The sequence below is a fragment of the Stegodyphus dumicola genome, chromosome 2, assembly GCF_044657685.1.
Source record: "Stegodyphus dumicola isolate Sdum_Otavi_A_Nest chromosome 2, ASM4465768v1".
Lineage (NCBI taxonomy): Eukaryota > Metazoa > Arthropoda > Arachnida > Araneae > Eresidae > Stegodyphus > Stegodyphus dumicola.
The window spans coordinates 25161821-25177614 of record NC_140769.1 but is presented as its reverse complement, the minus strand read 5'-3'; positions in this window follow the sequence as shown (position 1 = coordinate 25177614).

The following is a 15794-nucleotide window of genomic DNA, read 5'->3' as shown; positions in this document are numbered from 1 at the left end:
TTAATTTACGGTAATCAATAGCGAATCTCCACCTTTTTGGATGCTCCAAAGGATAATCATTATTTTTCTTACATAAAACCACCGGACTAGCATAACTACTTGAGATAGGCGTTATGATCTTTTTACGTAGCATATCGGTAATATGCCATTCTATAATTTTTTCCTTATTCTTATCATACCGGTATGGTTTTTGACGAACCGGCAATGCATCTCCGGTGTCAATACTATGGTTAGTAACCTGGGTAAATCCTGGAATATCACTAAATAAGGAAGCAAATTCACTTACCACTTGTCGGATTCTATCTTGCTCGTCATTAGGCAGGTGGTCGAGATTTAACCTCGGCGGTTCAACCTTTTCTACACGCGCTGGTTTCATCGTCAGCTTAAGAGACGCTTCATTAAAATCCAGTGTAGCTTGTGCGTCTGAAAGAAAGTCTATTCCTAGTATTAAGTGTGCTTGCAAATTCTTTACTATAAAAAACATCACCTTTACTTGTTCGTCCTTGATACGGATGTACAAAGGTACTTTACCTACGCACTTACATTGTTCTCCTTGCGCCGCTAATACTGTTGTATTATCCGCATTATATATGCGGTATTTGCGAAAATACTTTCTAAAAAAGACTTCTGCCACACAGGAACACTGCGCGCCTGTATCCAGGAGTGCGGTGGCCGGGATATTATTTACCAAGACTTCAATCTTCGGAAGAGTTAAATTTTTCACCATTACTGTATTTAACTTGTAGGAAGAAAGGTTTTCGTGGCCTTCGGATTTCCGCACCCTCTCGTCAGCAGAAATCCGTTTTAGTTTAAATTATTTTTTCTTTCGGTGCTTTCCTTCTTTCTCCACTGGCCTTGAGACTTTTTTCCTGGGTTGCTATTGAACTGTCGACGTTCGCCGGCTGTTTTTGAATGCTCGGGTTTCCTTGCCCACTGATTCGCTTTTTCTCCGTAGCCATGTGCTTGAGTTTGCTGTAGTCTTGGCGTACCAAATTGGTTTCGCTGTTGATATTGGCGTCTTCTTTCGACGTCCGCCGTTCTTCTACTTTCAAACTGGATTGCTAGCTCAAATAATTTTTCCAGTGTAGTCGGATTTCTCAATTCAATAAAGTCTTGCACTTGGGGTAGTAGCCTCGGCAAAATCACTTGAATTATTTCAGGATCCGGACGGTTTCCATACAACAGCTTGAAAACTTGAATTTTTCTTAAAATAAAACTCGAGATGTTTTCCATTCTTTGTTGATATATACTGAAAAGTTCTGTTTCTAATTTCGCACGATCCCTTACAACAGGGAAGGCTTTTAGTAGGGCAGTCTTGAAATTTTCGTAGGTATAGGTGGGACTTCCTGCTTCACCCAAGAGACTTCTGCCGATACATTTGAACCAGTTAAGCGCTTGGCCCCTCAAAGCGCTGGTAGCTAAGGTAACTTTTTGAAACTCGTGCACGGGGTAGAGCATGAAGTGGTCATCCAATTTTTCCAAAAAACTGGTTACCTGTGAGTTTCCATTAAACGTTGCTTCTGGTTTCATCGAAGCGCGCATGGTCTGGACAATATACCCAAATCCTTCCAGGGCGGCAGCTGGCATTTCTGGATTCTGAGCTGTTTCTGCAGGCAGCACAGGTTCTTCTTGAAACTCGGCCATGGTTATTCTTCGTCGGGCGCCACTATCAGGTTCAATGTTTCTTCTATCCTTCTTCGGAAACATACAATGACCTGACTAGAACAGAGAGCTTACTAAAGCTATGTTCACTAATTGTAGTAAGTAGACAGGATACAGACGAAGGGTATACAAAACCCTTTATTTTTTCTTTATATACAATGACTTCCGTACTTCGGAATACAATGACCCTCCACTCGGGGTCTAACTTAAAAGATATCAAAATAAAACTAAACTCTAATTTAACTTTAGAATAAGATTGGCCTTATAATAACAGGAAGCGTATGTAGCACAGAGACTGTGAACACTACAATACGTTTAATTTATCAAGAGGATTAAAACCTCTGGCCTGGAAGGCAAAGTAGCAACTGCGTAACTTCTAAGGTAAGCGGTCTGCTTCGAACTCACGGCTTCCTCTCTTCTGCTTGGCAAAAAGGCCACACTTAAATACTTGGCGTTCGCCAGACAACTTTGCATAAACTCCTTCACGCTTATAATTCTGGCCGGAAGTAGAAAATAAGAAGTGATAGTAAAGATTTAAAATAAAATAAACGTTAGTAAAACTTAAGATCCTTACAAGACGACCTTTGAAATTTAGCTGAATTTCACTGAAGAATGAGAAATAAATAGTCGGTGATAAGCTATGACATGATCCGTATTCATAAATAGATACATTGAATATTATTTTCTCCACAGAAAATATTTTTCATTACAGTAATTTATTTTCATATTTAACGATACTTTGAAAGCTGCTGAGTGACGACCTAAATTAGCGTTATTACAGTATGGGCATAAACGACCTTCAGAGCTCTTTATTTTTGCAAGCACAATATACTTCCAAATTCAGTTGATTTCAAAAAGGGCAGCTTTTAATGTTTTGGTATTTTTAAAACTAAAAAATCAATTTTGTAAAATTTATAAACTCTAATTTGGAAAACGGTCCTTTAGTGCCCGTAATTATGGTATATAGTAAACGTTTACACTTATTCTAAGTAATAAAACAAAAATAATCTTAGAAGACTACTTTTTTAACACCTTTTTAAGTATTATTTACAGAAATCTTTAAAGTTTCCGTGAAATATACTAAATTTTATTATTTCGCCCTCATATTTTGTGATTCAAGTATGTTGTTTATTTTTATCTATGTTGCTAGATTTTTTGCTCTCGTTTAGTTTCGAATTTGTCTTAAATCGCAATGTTGTCCTGCCTATGAAAAAGGAAATTTTTGATGTCAAGATAAATTTTCTAACATTTTTAGTTAAACTTTTTTTTCGTTAAAACACCCTATCTAATAACATAACATTTCCTTATCACATATGGTTTAGCTCGTGCAAAAAAATGAAACAGAATTGTTGTAAATATATATCTCCATATAGACATATCCGAATATTTCCTAAATTAATTGTCTTAAAATAAATAGGCTTAAAATAGGCTGGCTTGTTAAATATATTGCTTGAACATAAATAGTTGGGGTAATAGTATAAAATAAATACTTTATAATAGTATAAAATAAATACTTTATAATAGTATAAAATAAATACTTTTTTAATACATTCGAAAAATTGTATAAAGTATGTGTAATAAACAAAAAGGAGTTTTAATCTTCTAAATCTTGATGTTGGATCGAAGACCTTTGATGTTTGAGCCAGCCCACATTTTGCGTTTATCATAAATTCTCTGCATCTTCAAAGTGAATAGAGACATCACGTCGATAGGAGGCAATCCTTCCATATGAATAATAGTTTATGGAAAGTCATACTATAAAGAATCAAGCAGCATGAGCTGTTCTTTTATAGTGAAGATAAAGAATAAATTTCTTTTGAAGATTTACTTGGCTAACATGCCTATTCCTTTCTGCAACGAAATCATAGATGTGCCATCGAAGGAAAATTAAAGAAAAGAAAAATTAATGATATAACCTACAAACGTATAGTAAACGCCTTATGATATGCTGAAGGCTGTAATACTACACTAAGAACTAGATGTCATAGGAAATAACTATATTTGTCCAACATATGATATAAATTTCGACAAATTTTGGCGACAGTTTACGTGTTAATTAAAAATTCCATTATCGGAATGCAAAATTTCTAATTTCATCCCCATTTAAATTTTAAAACGTTTTATCAAATTAATGCACGTAAGGTGATATGAACTTAGCAGAAGTATCAATCCATTAAGGAGAGGAAAGAGAAATCTTAGAAAAAAAATTAGATAAATCTAATCACACATAGTGATGCTACAAGGAACTTTTCTGAAAAGTGCGTGTCTCTCAGAATTAGTTTCAAAGAGAAGCTTTTAGCCGCAAGTGCTGTGCTCAGCAGTTTACGCATTTATGAGGCTGGGGACAACGTTTCACCTATAGCACTGTCTAAACTCCTGGTAGTATTACCATACTAAACCAATCAGTTACATGATAGCGAAAATTCTCGGAAATATTTCTTTCAATGCGTAGTTGAGAGTAACTAAGAAGTCTAACAGAGGCTTCAGCTTTTGATGAAAAGAAACTATCCATCTACCTGGGGCTCCAACTCAAGGCATTATCTTTACCGTTCTTTTCAAAAACAAGTAATTCTGACAGTTCTTGTTGCCTTACCTTTCCCGAAAGCAAGAACTCCTGACAGTTGCAAGTCTATGTTAATTATATGCCAGTTATTGCCAAATATTTATTATAGGCCAATAATTGCCTGTTATATTTGCCTATGTTACTTATATGTCAATAGTTGTATGCTGTGTTAATTTCAATCGTATAATGAGTATACGCAGAAGCGTTTACTTACAGACTTTTACAATTGAGCATACTGTATTTAACAAGAAAATGTCGCTGCTTAAGAGAGATCGGTGTCAACAGAATATATTTTACAAATCATAGCAGGAAATATGACTATCTCACAAGGAACTGTTTTAAATGATACATCCGAAAATAATATTGTAGGGCACCGATAATTTTTAAAGCTATAATACAAAGTTGTGAAATCAGAAACTTCATCAGTCTCTTGATAGATTTTATAAGACAATATAATCTATAGGCAAGAGAATGATATACTACTATCAGTTAGGGAGTTTAAGGAAGACCATTTGAAAATTTTACATTTGCTGCATCCCTTGTTAAAAATGAGAAGCTGATGATAGAGAAAATGGAATATTTTGCAGTAGTGACTAGATAAGAGCTCACAAAAGTAACTTAACTCTGATAATTATCCACGCGATTCATCCCACATGGATGAAAGAGCATATAAATAAAAGCCCACAGAGTTAAAATCTACACTAATAAAAGTCCGCGCTATTAGAACCCACACTGATAAAAGTCTAGGGTAATAAAAGGCCCACGTAAATAAAAGGATAAGTGGCTTTTACCAATACAAATGTATTTAAGATTGTAATTATTATTAATGGAATATCTGAATTTGATTTTTGATGTCTCAAAAATATGTCTTTTTTAATGTTTTATCAATGTTTTATTTGTATGCTAAAGCGTTAAGTCAAAAACACGTTTTTCTGCTGTGTGGTTAAGCTATTATGGTTCAATGATAAATCGCAAAATTTTAGTTATTAGCTCATAGCGTGTTAACCCAGAAGGGTTATTAATTTCGTTTTCTCATTTTGCGATGATTCACTTTTCAAACTGTTGCCACCAAGTATTACAGCCCTGTATTATATTTAAAGAAATTAAATAATGAAGAATCTGCATAAACATATGTATGTATTTAGCATCGTGATAAAACATCGTTACCTAGAGCCATAAAATTTTGCATAATGTACGTTTCCATCCGAATATAGTCATCTGGAGGCCGTAATTTGGAATTTGTTTTATCATTTATTTCATATTTTGTAAAATTTTAACGAATATTTGACTAACAAACTTAGGGTGAATTAAAGGTGAGGAATGGCAACACTGTACTGGGGAAAAAATATTTTAACCTCCAGCGCACGAGATTGTGTATTAGAAATTCTAATAATATGCTTGCCGTATTGCTGTCGAACTGAATTTTATGGTTTAAGCGCGAACAATATAATATTTAATAAATAAAGGTTACACAACGTTAAAAAACTCCCCTTTGGGAGTAATGTAAAATCTGAAAACTTTCAGATTTTTGAATGTTTATTTAAATTTGTGTATTTAGTTTTTTAGTTTCATTTAATTATTTATTCTCTTTGGTTATTAAAATGAAATAATAATGTGAAATCGATCAAAAGTTAATTTAACGTTATATACTGATTCAAACTATGTGTATGTATGTTTCAATATTAAAATTTGCAAAATTAGTTATTCAATCAAAGAACAGAATAAATTACTTTTATATTCATAAAAATAATTTATTCTATTAATTGAATTATTTTTATATTTTTTTCGATAATATCTTTAATTCTGAAACTATAATACAAATTTAATAGTCTTTTTAAGCTCTTAAATTATAATATAAATTCAATAGTCTCTTTTAGTTTTAAACTATAGTATAAAAACTACAATTCAAGAATAAAAAAACTTCTCAGATAACTCTTGGTAGCAGTGATAAAGTTTCGCTTCTGAACTCTAAGAATATTATTTTTAAACAAGTGACCTAAAAAATTAAAATATTCTTGCACTTATCTTCGTTTATAATTAACTAGAAAGCCCGGAGGTCATACGAAATGACTGCTGTTCTAGATATTATAAATTGTAATTAAAATTATTTGTGTTAAGGTGTCTGCTATTTCAAACTGAATTACCCAGGGCAAGTGGCGAGGACGCCCCTTTGCTTACTGCCCCACGGCATTTCCCCCTTTCAATTCCTTAATTGCTTAAAGCGGAGTGCAGTGAAGAAAACTAGTGGCGGTACATTTCTTAAGAGCCACCGCTAGCTCAATAAATAAAGGTGATTTAAATAATAAAATGGTAATTCACATGTCAAAGATCTCTTTGTATACAACATTTCGTGTGTAGATCGCCTTGCAGAGGACTATCCATTATTTTTAATTTTACGTCCGTTTTTTCACGAACTCTTAAACAGGCAACATTAAAGTTGACCGTGTACAAATGCAGGCTCAGGTAAAAAAAATGACAACAGGCTTAAGCGTTTGGCCCTGAGGCTTATTGACGGTCATAGCAAAGGCAAGTTTTACAGGAAATTGTCTACGTCTCAATTGAAACGTCAACCCTGTGCCGTGGCAACTTCACCCCCATTGGCTAGTGCAGTTACGCAATTAACCAATAAACTATCGGCGACAAACAGACACTTAAGCCGCATATAATAAAGCTATTTATTTATTTCATTTTATTTTTTTTTCATCGTTTCCGGTTTTTGCCGGTTGCATATTTCCGAATTCTATTATATATAGATGTTAAATTTATTATTAAATTTTAAATGCACATGCTCTTGTATTTTTAATTTTTCCGGCTTAGCTTTCTCATAATATTCGTCATGCGCTGCACTGCACGGGGAATGAAACAATTTATAGTAGTTACGCAAGCAACCAATAAACTTTCGGCGACAAACACTTAAGCTGCATATGTATAAGATATGCAGATCAGGTAATTTCACCATACTAATTTATACTCCATAGTACCAAATGTTAAATTAAGATCCTAATTTAAAAACTTGTGTTAAATTTCCTAGCGAAGAACATTTGTCTTCTGCTAAAGAATAAAACTCACTACTTTTTGTTCTAATTTTATGGCAACCGTATGACTTTCCTTTTTATCAGATAACAACTCATTAAAAATATTCATCTATTTGTGCATGTATAGGAATTTCTTTAATTTTTAAGTACGACTTTTTTTTTCGATGCATTTAATTCTTTTCAATTTACATGCACATTTCAGCTCTGAAATTTTGATAGATAAAGCTATTTTCCAAGCATCCTGTTCAGCTAAATATATCATTTCAATTTCTTGAAAAGTTAACATGTGTTTTGGATAATTTTCTTATATAGTGAAAAGCGTAATAAGAGTTAGAAATATGAACATTTCATTTCCCCTTTTTACTTTCTTTTAAAATTATTAAATTACTTGCTAATCATATATAAACAGATAACTTTGCGAAAAATATTGTCATACTGAAAGTCACATTTTTAAAAAGGGGTATATCAGAAGAAACATAAAAAACACAGACAAGTGGGAAAAAGTTATCGTAGTTTCTCATGAAAATACCTTTCATATTTCAGCCTTTCATGAAAATATTTCGCTTCTAGACGCCTGATAATGAAATCAAAGCCTTAAACTCTAAAACAGATGAGTCTCTCAATATTGACGCAGAAGGCTGACGAGAACGATTTAAACCTCTGAGCGGCCGGGGTTTTTGCTAAGAAAGCACAAATTTCCCAAAAGTACTATGGAGAACAAATTATTGTTTTGATTTTAATGTAAAATCTCTTCTGGTATTTCATACCTGGATTTGTGTGCTTTTGATATATTGCCCTACTTTCTTTGACCTATTTCAATATGCAAGTATGTATACGTTCTTATTGATATCACAAAAAAATATTCTAGGCCATATATATACAGCCTTGCCGCTTAGAGGCAAAAGAAATTCTATCAGGAGATAAGAAAAACCACGTACTGATGGAAAACCAACAGCCGACGAAAATGATGGCGAATGGAAAGCTTCTCGCAAGCTTGCCAAAATCTCATAAAATATAGAACCTATGCAGATCGCGCAAAGTAACCAATTTAACAGCTTAGAAGACTTAAAAATATCTCCAAAACAGGACACAAACCCTAAGAAAAAATTCCCTCGAATAGTATTTGCTCAATATGCAATCGACTGCTTAAAACTGAGCGGTTAAGAAGAATTTGCGAAGAAAAGCATGAAGCTCAAAGAACGATTAAATCAATATTCGTATGTGTGAAAATACCTACCGACTTCTGGAAATAGACGCGAACCCATCAAAAATAAAATATCCCATTTCATACGCACCAGCTGGACAGTGAAAATCATATTCGAGCAGTCCTGAGAAGTTTATCCTCATCAATAAACGAGGAAGCAGCTTTCAATGATCTAGATTAGCGGCAATTCACATTTATAAAGGCAAAACAGTTTACCAGATCGGAGTACAAAATTTATGAGAACTTATCAGCGCACATTCTCGAACCAAGAAGAAGCACTGCAGAAAAATCCATATTTAACCTAAAATAAGAAGTTCAGTTTTAAGGTGAAGATAGAAACTTATTCTCCTAAGAAAAGCCCAGACACCCAATGTTTACACTGATCGACATTTCGCTATCCGATATCAAGCACAGACACCAAATACTTTCGCTTCCAGGAAATTAGTCATAACCAGCATGAGTACAACAATATGGAATGTTGCTGCAAATGTGGTGAAGGATAACGAACCGGACTTTGCCCGAAAAATAACCTAGAGTAAAGTCCATCTTGTAGTTTTCCTTTTTGGTGAAGAACACAAAAAATGATCAGCTACCATGAAAAGCAACTATCATGAAATACGTTCTATAAAATAAAGTAAGCAAAGATTAAAATCCCCCGAAAGTCCATAGCCGTTGAATTCAGAAAAGAAGATTTTCCTTCCATTGTTACTAATGTAGAAAATTCCATCAAATTGCAAAAGAAGATATTTAGAGCGAAGGATTAAAAAAAAAAAAGAAAATTAAGCCTTCTCTCGAACAATTAAAGGAAGCTATCGAATGGTTACTAGGTAAGAAGTTCCAGAGTTTCTTTGAAAATATTCTTTTATAAATACAAAAAATTAGAGAACCAAAAGTTACTGCTGATAAATTAAAAGCTGGAGTCAGAGCCGTGTAAATGTTAATCCAATTAGCCGAATGCTAACATTAGGAAAATCTCATCCCAAGACTTCATTTTTTTTCATCATTTCTATCGAGCAAACGCAGCTCTTTGGGACAGCACAGAGATGTAGAGGAGTTCTTGAGATAAGTGGGTTCGGACCAACTTTTTACTCACATGATTTTCTTCCTCTGGGAGGATTTATTTTTTCGTCTTTAACTTCGTATGTATTTTACCTCCTTTTATTCCTCTGAAAGGCGATAAGGGTAAAACTGATTTTTTAGTTATTACAACTTTTTGTAGATGCTAATAGTAGAGTGATAATACAGATCCAAGAAGAACATGCAAGTGTGGTTGTGATTAAATGTACAAACATTAGGTTGGGTTACTTGTATTTTAGGAAAAGCACACGAGGGCAAATCACATGAGAGGAGGTATGCCTTCTGGGGAACATTCTAGGGAAAAGTATCTGATATTCGTGTTACATATGCGAAAATACTTGAAAACCAAACTTGCAGCCAGTCCATTTGCCTGGGTTCAAACCCCGGTCCAACTACCAGCATTTCATCGCTTTAACCCCAGGCGGAAGGAATGGTAGTGCGTGTTTGACAAAACATCTGGTTCGGTTACGGTTACAATAATTTCGATTTGCTTATATCATATATTGATATTGCGCACTGGTGTATAGGGCACATCTGTAATTTCAAATTAACCCTTTTAATTTATAAGATATTTTCTCCTTCGTTTAGAATGTATTTTCTCCCACCTTTCTGCATACAATCGTGGTGTAACGGTAATACACTTGGCGCGTATTCGAGAGATCCAAGTTCAAGTTCTGGCTAGGGCATTGCATATTTTTCACGTCTCTTGCTTCAAAAATAATCTAATGACTCTACAGTGGCGCCAAAACTACAAAGGTGGTGGATAATGATTCTTCACCACCAGGATTGGGCGACTGGAACTCCTAATCCCCAGTCACCTTTTAAAAGGGGAGCACGTACGGTATTTTCTCCCTCTTTTCCGCATGTCTTCGTGATGTAACGGTTAGCACACTCGCCGCGAATTCGAGAGATCCAGGTTTAAGTCCCGTTAAAGGTTTTGCTCATTTTTCATGCGCTCCTGCTTCAAAATAACCTAATGACTCAAATGAATTAATCAAATTTGGCAATGACTAGGTTGGTAACCTAGCCATTACCAAATGATTAGGTTGTTTTGAGTAACTAATCACTCAAAATAACCTAAATCAAATTCTGATGCATATTCGCAGTATAGCGCACAACCTTTTCGTTACAAAGAAACCTGAAAGATACACGTGCTATGCTGTTATATTTTGAAGTGAATTATTCGAAATTTTTTGTAGTGTTTCGAACAATGGTATACTGAATTGACAATCGGTAAAGGGAACAAGATGCTCGGGAGAGAGTGCTTAAGGGAGTAAATAGTTCTGCTAAGAGGGTGGATAGTATTCAATGCAGTTATGCATAAGAAAGTTGTTCTACAGTTTAGAGAAAAGGGAAAATATTTTCAGGTAAGAATGCACTTCTGACCCGAATGAAGTTGCGGAATTATGACTCAGGTGTTTTGTCTTTCTGTAGTCTTTTGGAGTCGTCATTTTGAAGTGAACATCAAAGGCTTTAGTAAATCGCATTTACTTTAGATGGAATACAGTTGATCTAATATTCCTTTTGGTAGTAATTATAGCTGCTGCCGAGCGAAACACATATAATACTGGTTTCAAGTCCAAAGTCATTCAGTTTATGAAAGAAAAGGGAAATCGTGCAGCAGCAAGGATGTTTGGTAGCTGCATACGTAAGTTGGAAGAAAAATCATATCACAGTAGTTAATATGCCAAAGGATGAACGTGCTTTACGGAAACAAGTAACGAAATCACCTAACTTAGAAGAAAGAAAGCGTTGTGAAATTTGTCCCAGAAAATCGCGAGAATCTTCAGTAACAGATTTTCGGTACATATAGAAATGAAACTTCTTATACTCTCATGTTTAATTATAGTTAAATCTATCATTTCTATATCCTCCGTATAACGAGCAGACATAAATTTCGATCACAATTTTTTAGTTAAAAGTGAGCGTTATAAGCCCAGTGCAGGTTTATTAGTTGGGCGCTTGGGGTGGGCGCCCAGAAGCCCGGGAGAGCTGAACATATCCATTTTTATAAGAATATTGCTTTGTTTTTTATTAAAAATTAAACATTAAAATTGTGTTCCATTTGTTAACGAATCCAAGAGCCCCTCCTTAGAGCCGACAGTGCCAAAGGGGCACGTACATCTTCCGCGTCCATTGCCGGAAATGGATATACGGTAATATAATATTGAACTATCAGCAGTTCTAACAATAGTTAGGGACTAAACAAACTATTATTCCTGTAGGTATCATAAAAGTAATTAGAAATATTAGAATCGTTATTTTCTATGCTTCAAACAATACTATGTATTGCTTGAGTACTTCTTATAAATATGAAATTCTTGAGTTAGTAATTTAAAACATTATTTGTATTACGCAATGCTAATAAAATATCGGAAAATTATTTGTATCTTTTTACTTCCTTGCATTGTAAAGGAAGTATTGTAATCATGAAAAATTCTGGATACCATATTTCAACAAAATTAACCATTTGACCACTCTTGAATTCAATTTAATGATGTTTTTTCGTGACATCTGTACGTAAGGATAGAATAAAGGACTCTTTTTCCCCAAACGAATTACAAAACTGATTTAAAATGGATTCAAAAGATATTTTTTCGGGGCATCTGCAAGTACGTACGTATATACGTATGTATGTATCTGGCATAACTTAAAAACGAATAGCCTCAGAACGTTGAAATTTGTATGTGGGACTGCTATAACATGTAGATGTGCACCTCGCTTTTTTGTTGGAATCGGCAGCACCAAAACTGTATAAATACATGTATACATATATCCGCTCTTCTACGCGGCTCAGTGAGCTAAGTTTTTTAGTTCATTTATATTTGTAAATTGTGCATTTTTTGCTTTAAAAATGATTGAATAATGTTTTTCTTATCATCCGGTTAAGGTTTTTATGCCTCTATTTAACCTGCATGTTGTAATTGTAGAATTATCATCAGTTGAAAAGTTGTTTAAGTGTGGCTAAGCCTAATTTTTTTACCATAGCGGCCATATTTGTTTACATTTGAAATGTAGCAGAATAGTTGATTTGTGCCAATCTAGAGAAACGGAGCTTCGTAACAACAAAGTAACGTCTTCTTTTAATATTGTGAATTAAATCATACTTAATCCATTCTGGAATTACCATTTAAGTTATTAAATTATCCCATATATTGACACAGCATAGCGTCCACAACAAATTAAGTCAGTTTCTATGCTTTTAGTGTCTTTTTGCCGATTGAGAACGAAAGTAAACTTTCAGTTTTGGGCACCAAAAAAACTGCCTTGTTACACGACGGCCAAATTTTTTTTTTCCCCTCGTAGAAACTTTTAATTTTAATTGTTAAAAAAAATCTTTGCTTTAATTGTATTTGGTGTTTTATGTTTTTCTATATTTTTCAATTTTTAATATACATATTTTGAGTTTTTATGGATTTTTGACTTGTTGCGTATTGAGAACTGAATTAATTGAATCAGAAATATATCTTTAATGAAATTCGAAGAACTAAGTTTAAATGATGAAATGCAGGAAAAAATGCATATAATTTGTTATTCCGTAGGAGGAAGTCATGGGTTCTACACATCCAGATTTTTAAACTTGTAGCAATATGGAGCTGCTTGAACCTTTTTTTAAAGCTAATTTATTATTTTCAGTTATAACTAATATCAAAGTCATCTTATTTAAATAAACAATAAAAAAATTGCTTAGTTGAGACATATTTTGAGCTTTGAGGATTTTATTAATGCTAATGATTCTGGCCTCCTCTTTCATAGCTTTACTTAACAAACAGCTATTTCAGTAAACGATCTTCCTGATACATACCAAATAAATAAAAGTATATAATGCGAAGTAATATCAATATACCCACAAAAATTCTCAACTTATTTCTTAGCATCAGTCATGTATGAGATGTGGGAGTAAAGCTGTTACACTTTATCAGATGTAAGTCTACAATGAAATCAGAATGGTCTTTAGCATAACAGTGTAAGCTAGAAACAGTTAGTTGCCCAATAGAAAAATTTATCTCCGGAAAAACGAGAGAATTGTTTCGTGCCACTTTATGTTCTTCGAAACAATCTCTATCGGTACAACGGCCCACCAGCGGCCGAGCGGTAAAGTCGCTGAACACTGGTAGTTCGGTCCGAGGTTCAAATCCCGCGAACGGGCTGGCTGCATGGGTGTTTTCGTGGTTTTCCCCATGTGCAACGTGTATACGAGACAGTTTCCCTTAGAAAGTCCTCCACGAAGGCATCCCTTCCCTTAGGCAGATAGCCCTCGAGGCTTTGTCGTAATTAAATAACCTAACTTAACCTATCTATCGGTACAACTATTAGAGAATAAAGATCAAGAACTGAGTGCTGAGTTCCTGCCGGTAAATTTATACTTTATGTGATTATTAATTAAATTAAGGTAAATTAACCTTTTATGTGTTAACCTTGCTTATTAACTATGCCGTTCCTTACACTTACGTCACATAAAATTCAATTTAACAGCAAACTAAACAAAATATTTAAAAACAGCATATCTTAAGAATATCCAATAGAGTGTTAGAGGTTGCTATACATAATTCTTTATTCGTTGTGTTATTTCGTTAAGAACAGTCGCTTAAAGTACTTATAAAAAAGAAGTATTATCGGCTGTTCTTAACGAAATAAACGTTCTTAAAATAATCATAAAAAAAAAAGAAGAAGCATATGACATCACTTCATAAAATTAATGTATTTTTGTAATTAGACACCTCATGATTTTTCACTTAAATCAATCACATAAAACGCAGAAAAATGTTTTTTTAAGAACTGTGTTTATTGCCTTTAAACCGCTTAGTTTATTACTCTAACCTTCTAAATTGAAATGAATGCATTGTGTTTCGCAGATGATTTTGGTCTATTTCAAAGAAATTCTTCATTAAAAATTTTATTTCCACGACGCATTTCTTCACTTAACAACCACGAGGGCAAATTGTTATCTTCGATGGTGTTTTATCTTCAGAAGGTGAACTCATTCCATCAATACACTATTCCTATCCCAGACGTCATTGATTATTCTAATAGTTGCAGTTCCTATTTTGCTGTCATCGTATTAACCTTAGAAATGAGGAAAGAATTTTACAGCATTTTATACTTTTTTAACAGCCTATATCGAAATAGTTCCAATGGCTGAAGGTCCAACTGCGAAACACATCCAAGCACAGGTTACGGTGTTAGAATATGAAAAAGTACACAAGGGTTATCTGCAATATGGAAGAGATGACGATGTGAAGGACTTTCTAAGGAAAGTGGCCTTGCATTCGCATTCCACATGGGATTAGCCACGAAAATAAAACATGCAGCCAGCCCTTTCATTTGAGATTCAACTCGAGTCAAACTCAGAGATTGAGCAAACCCGTTAAACCACTGGCGTGCTGTTCAGAGTTATTCAGAGATCACAACAAAAAGTTAGGGTACTCGATCTTCAGTACTGAAATTTGAAAATTATTAGTAGTTTTAATACAAAGAATTAGTACAAATGCATACTTTCAATATATTAAAACCATAATGTATCAAAATTTCATTTAAATACAATGCGCTGAAAATAAATCACTATATTAAAAGTGCACAGAATGAACGAACGAGATTTAAATTTATCACGTCTCCTTTAGAATTAGCTCCGCCAAAGAAACCGTCTACCTGCGTCGTTTCCCGAAAGAGCTGGGTGACAACATAGAAAACCCAACAACAATATACTGCGACAATCAAGGTGTTGCCACTCACACAAACTTAATAGTAAATAAAGCACGTTGCCAGTAACAAGATTATTGCAAAAATCATAACATAAAATTAAGCAGTGAGGAAATAAAATATACAAAGAAAAAAAAAGGAATGCAAATATTAAATATGCATCCAACACAAGGAGCTCAGAAAATCACGAAGAATTCAGTATTTCACTCTTGTACAAAGCACATAGACATTCGCCATCACTTTGTGCGTGAAGTATATGAACGCGGTGAATTGGATGTGCACTATATACCTACCGGTGAAATGGGAGCTGATGTGTTAACCAAACCCCTGACTCCTGCTAAACATCAAAACTGTTGTACAATTATGGGATTGAATACTGTTTAATATGTATTTTGTTTTACTTTTCAGGAATAGGAGAATCAATTTCGAAAGGGGGTATGTTAGCAACCGCCGTTGATTCCCCTAGAGCATGCGCATGATAAGCAAGTTCTCCGCTGCGTAATACTATTCTATGTAGTTAGCCAACGTCAATGGTGAGTATCGCACGTAAGCG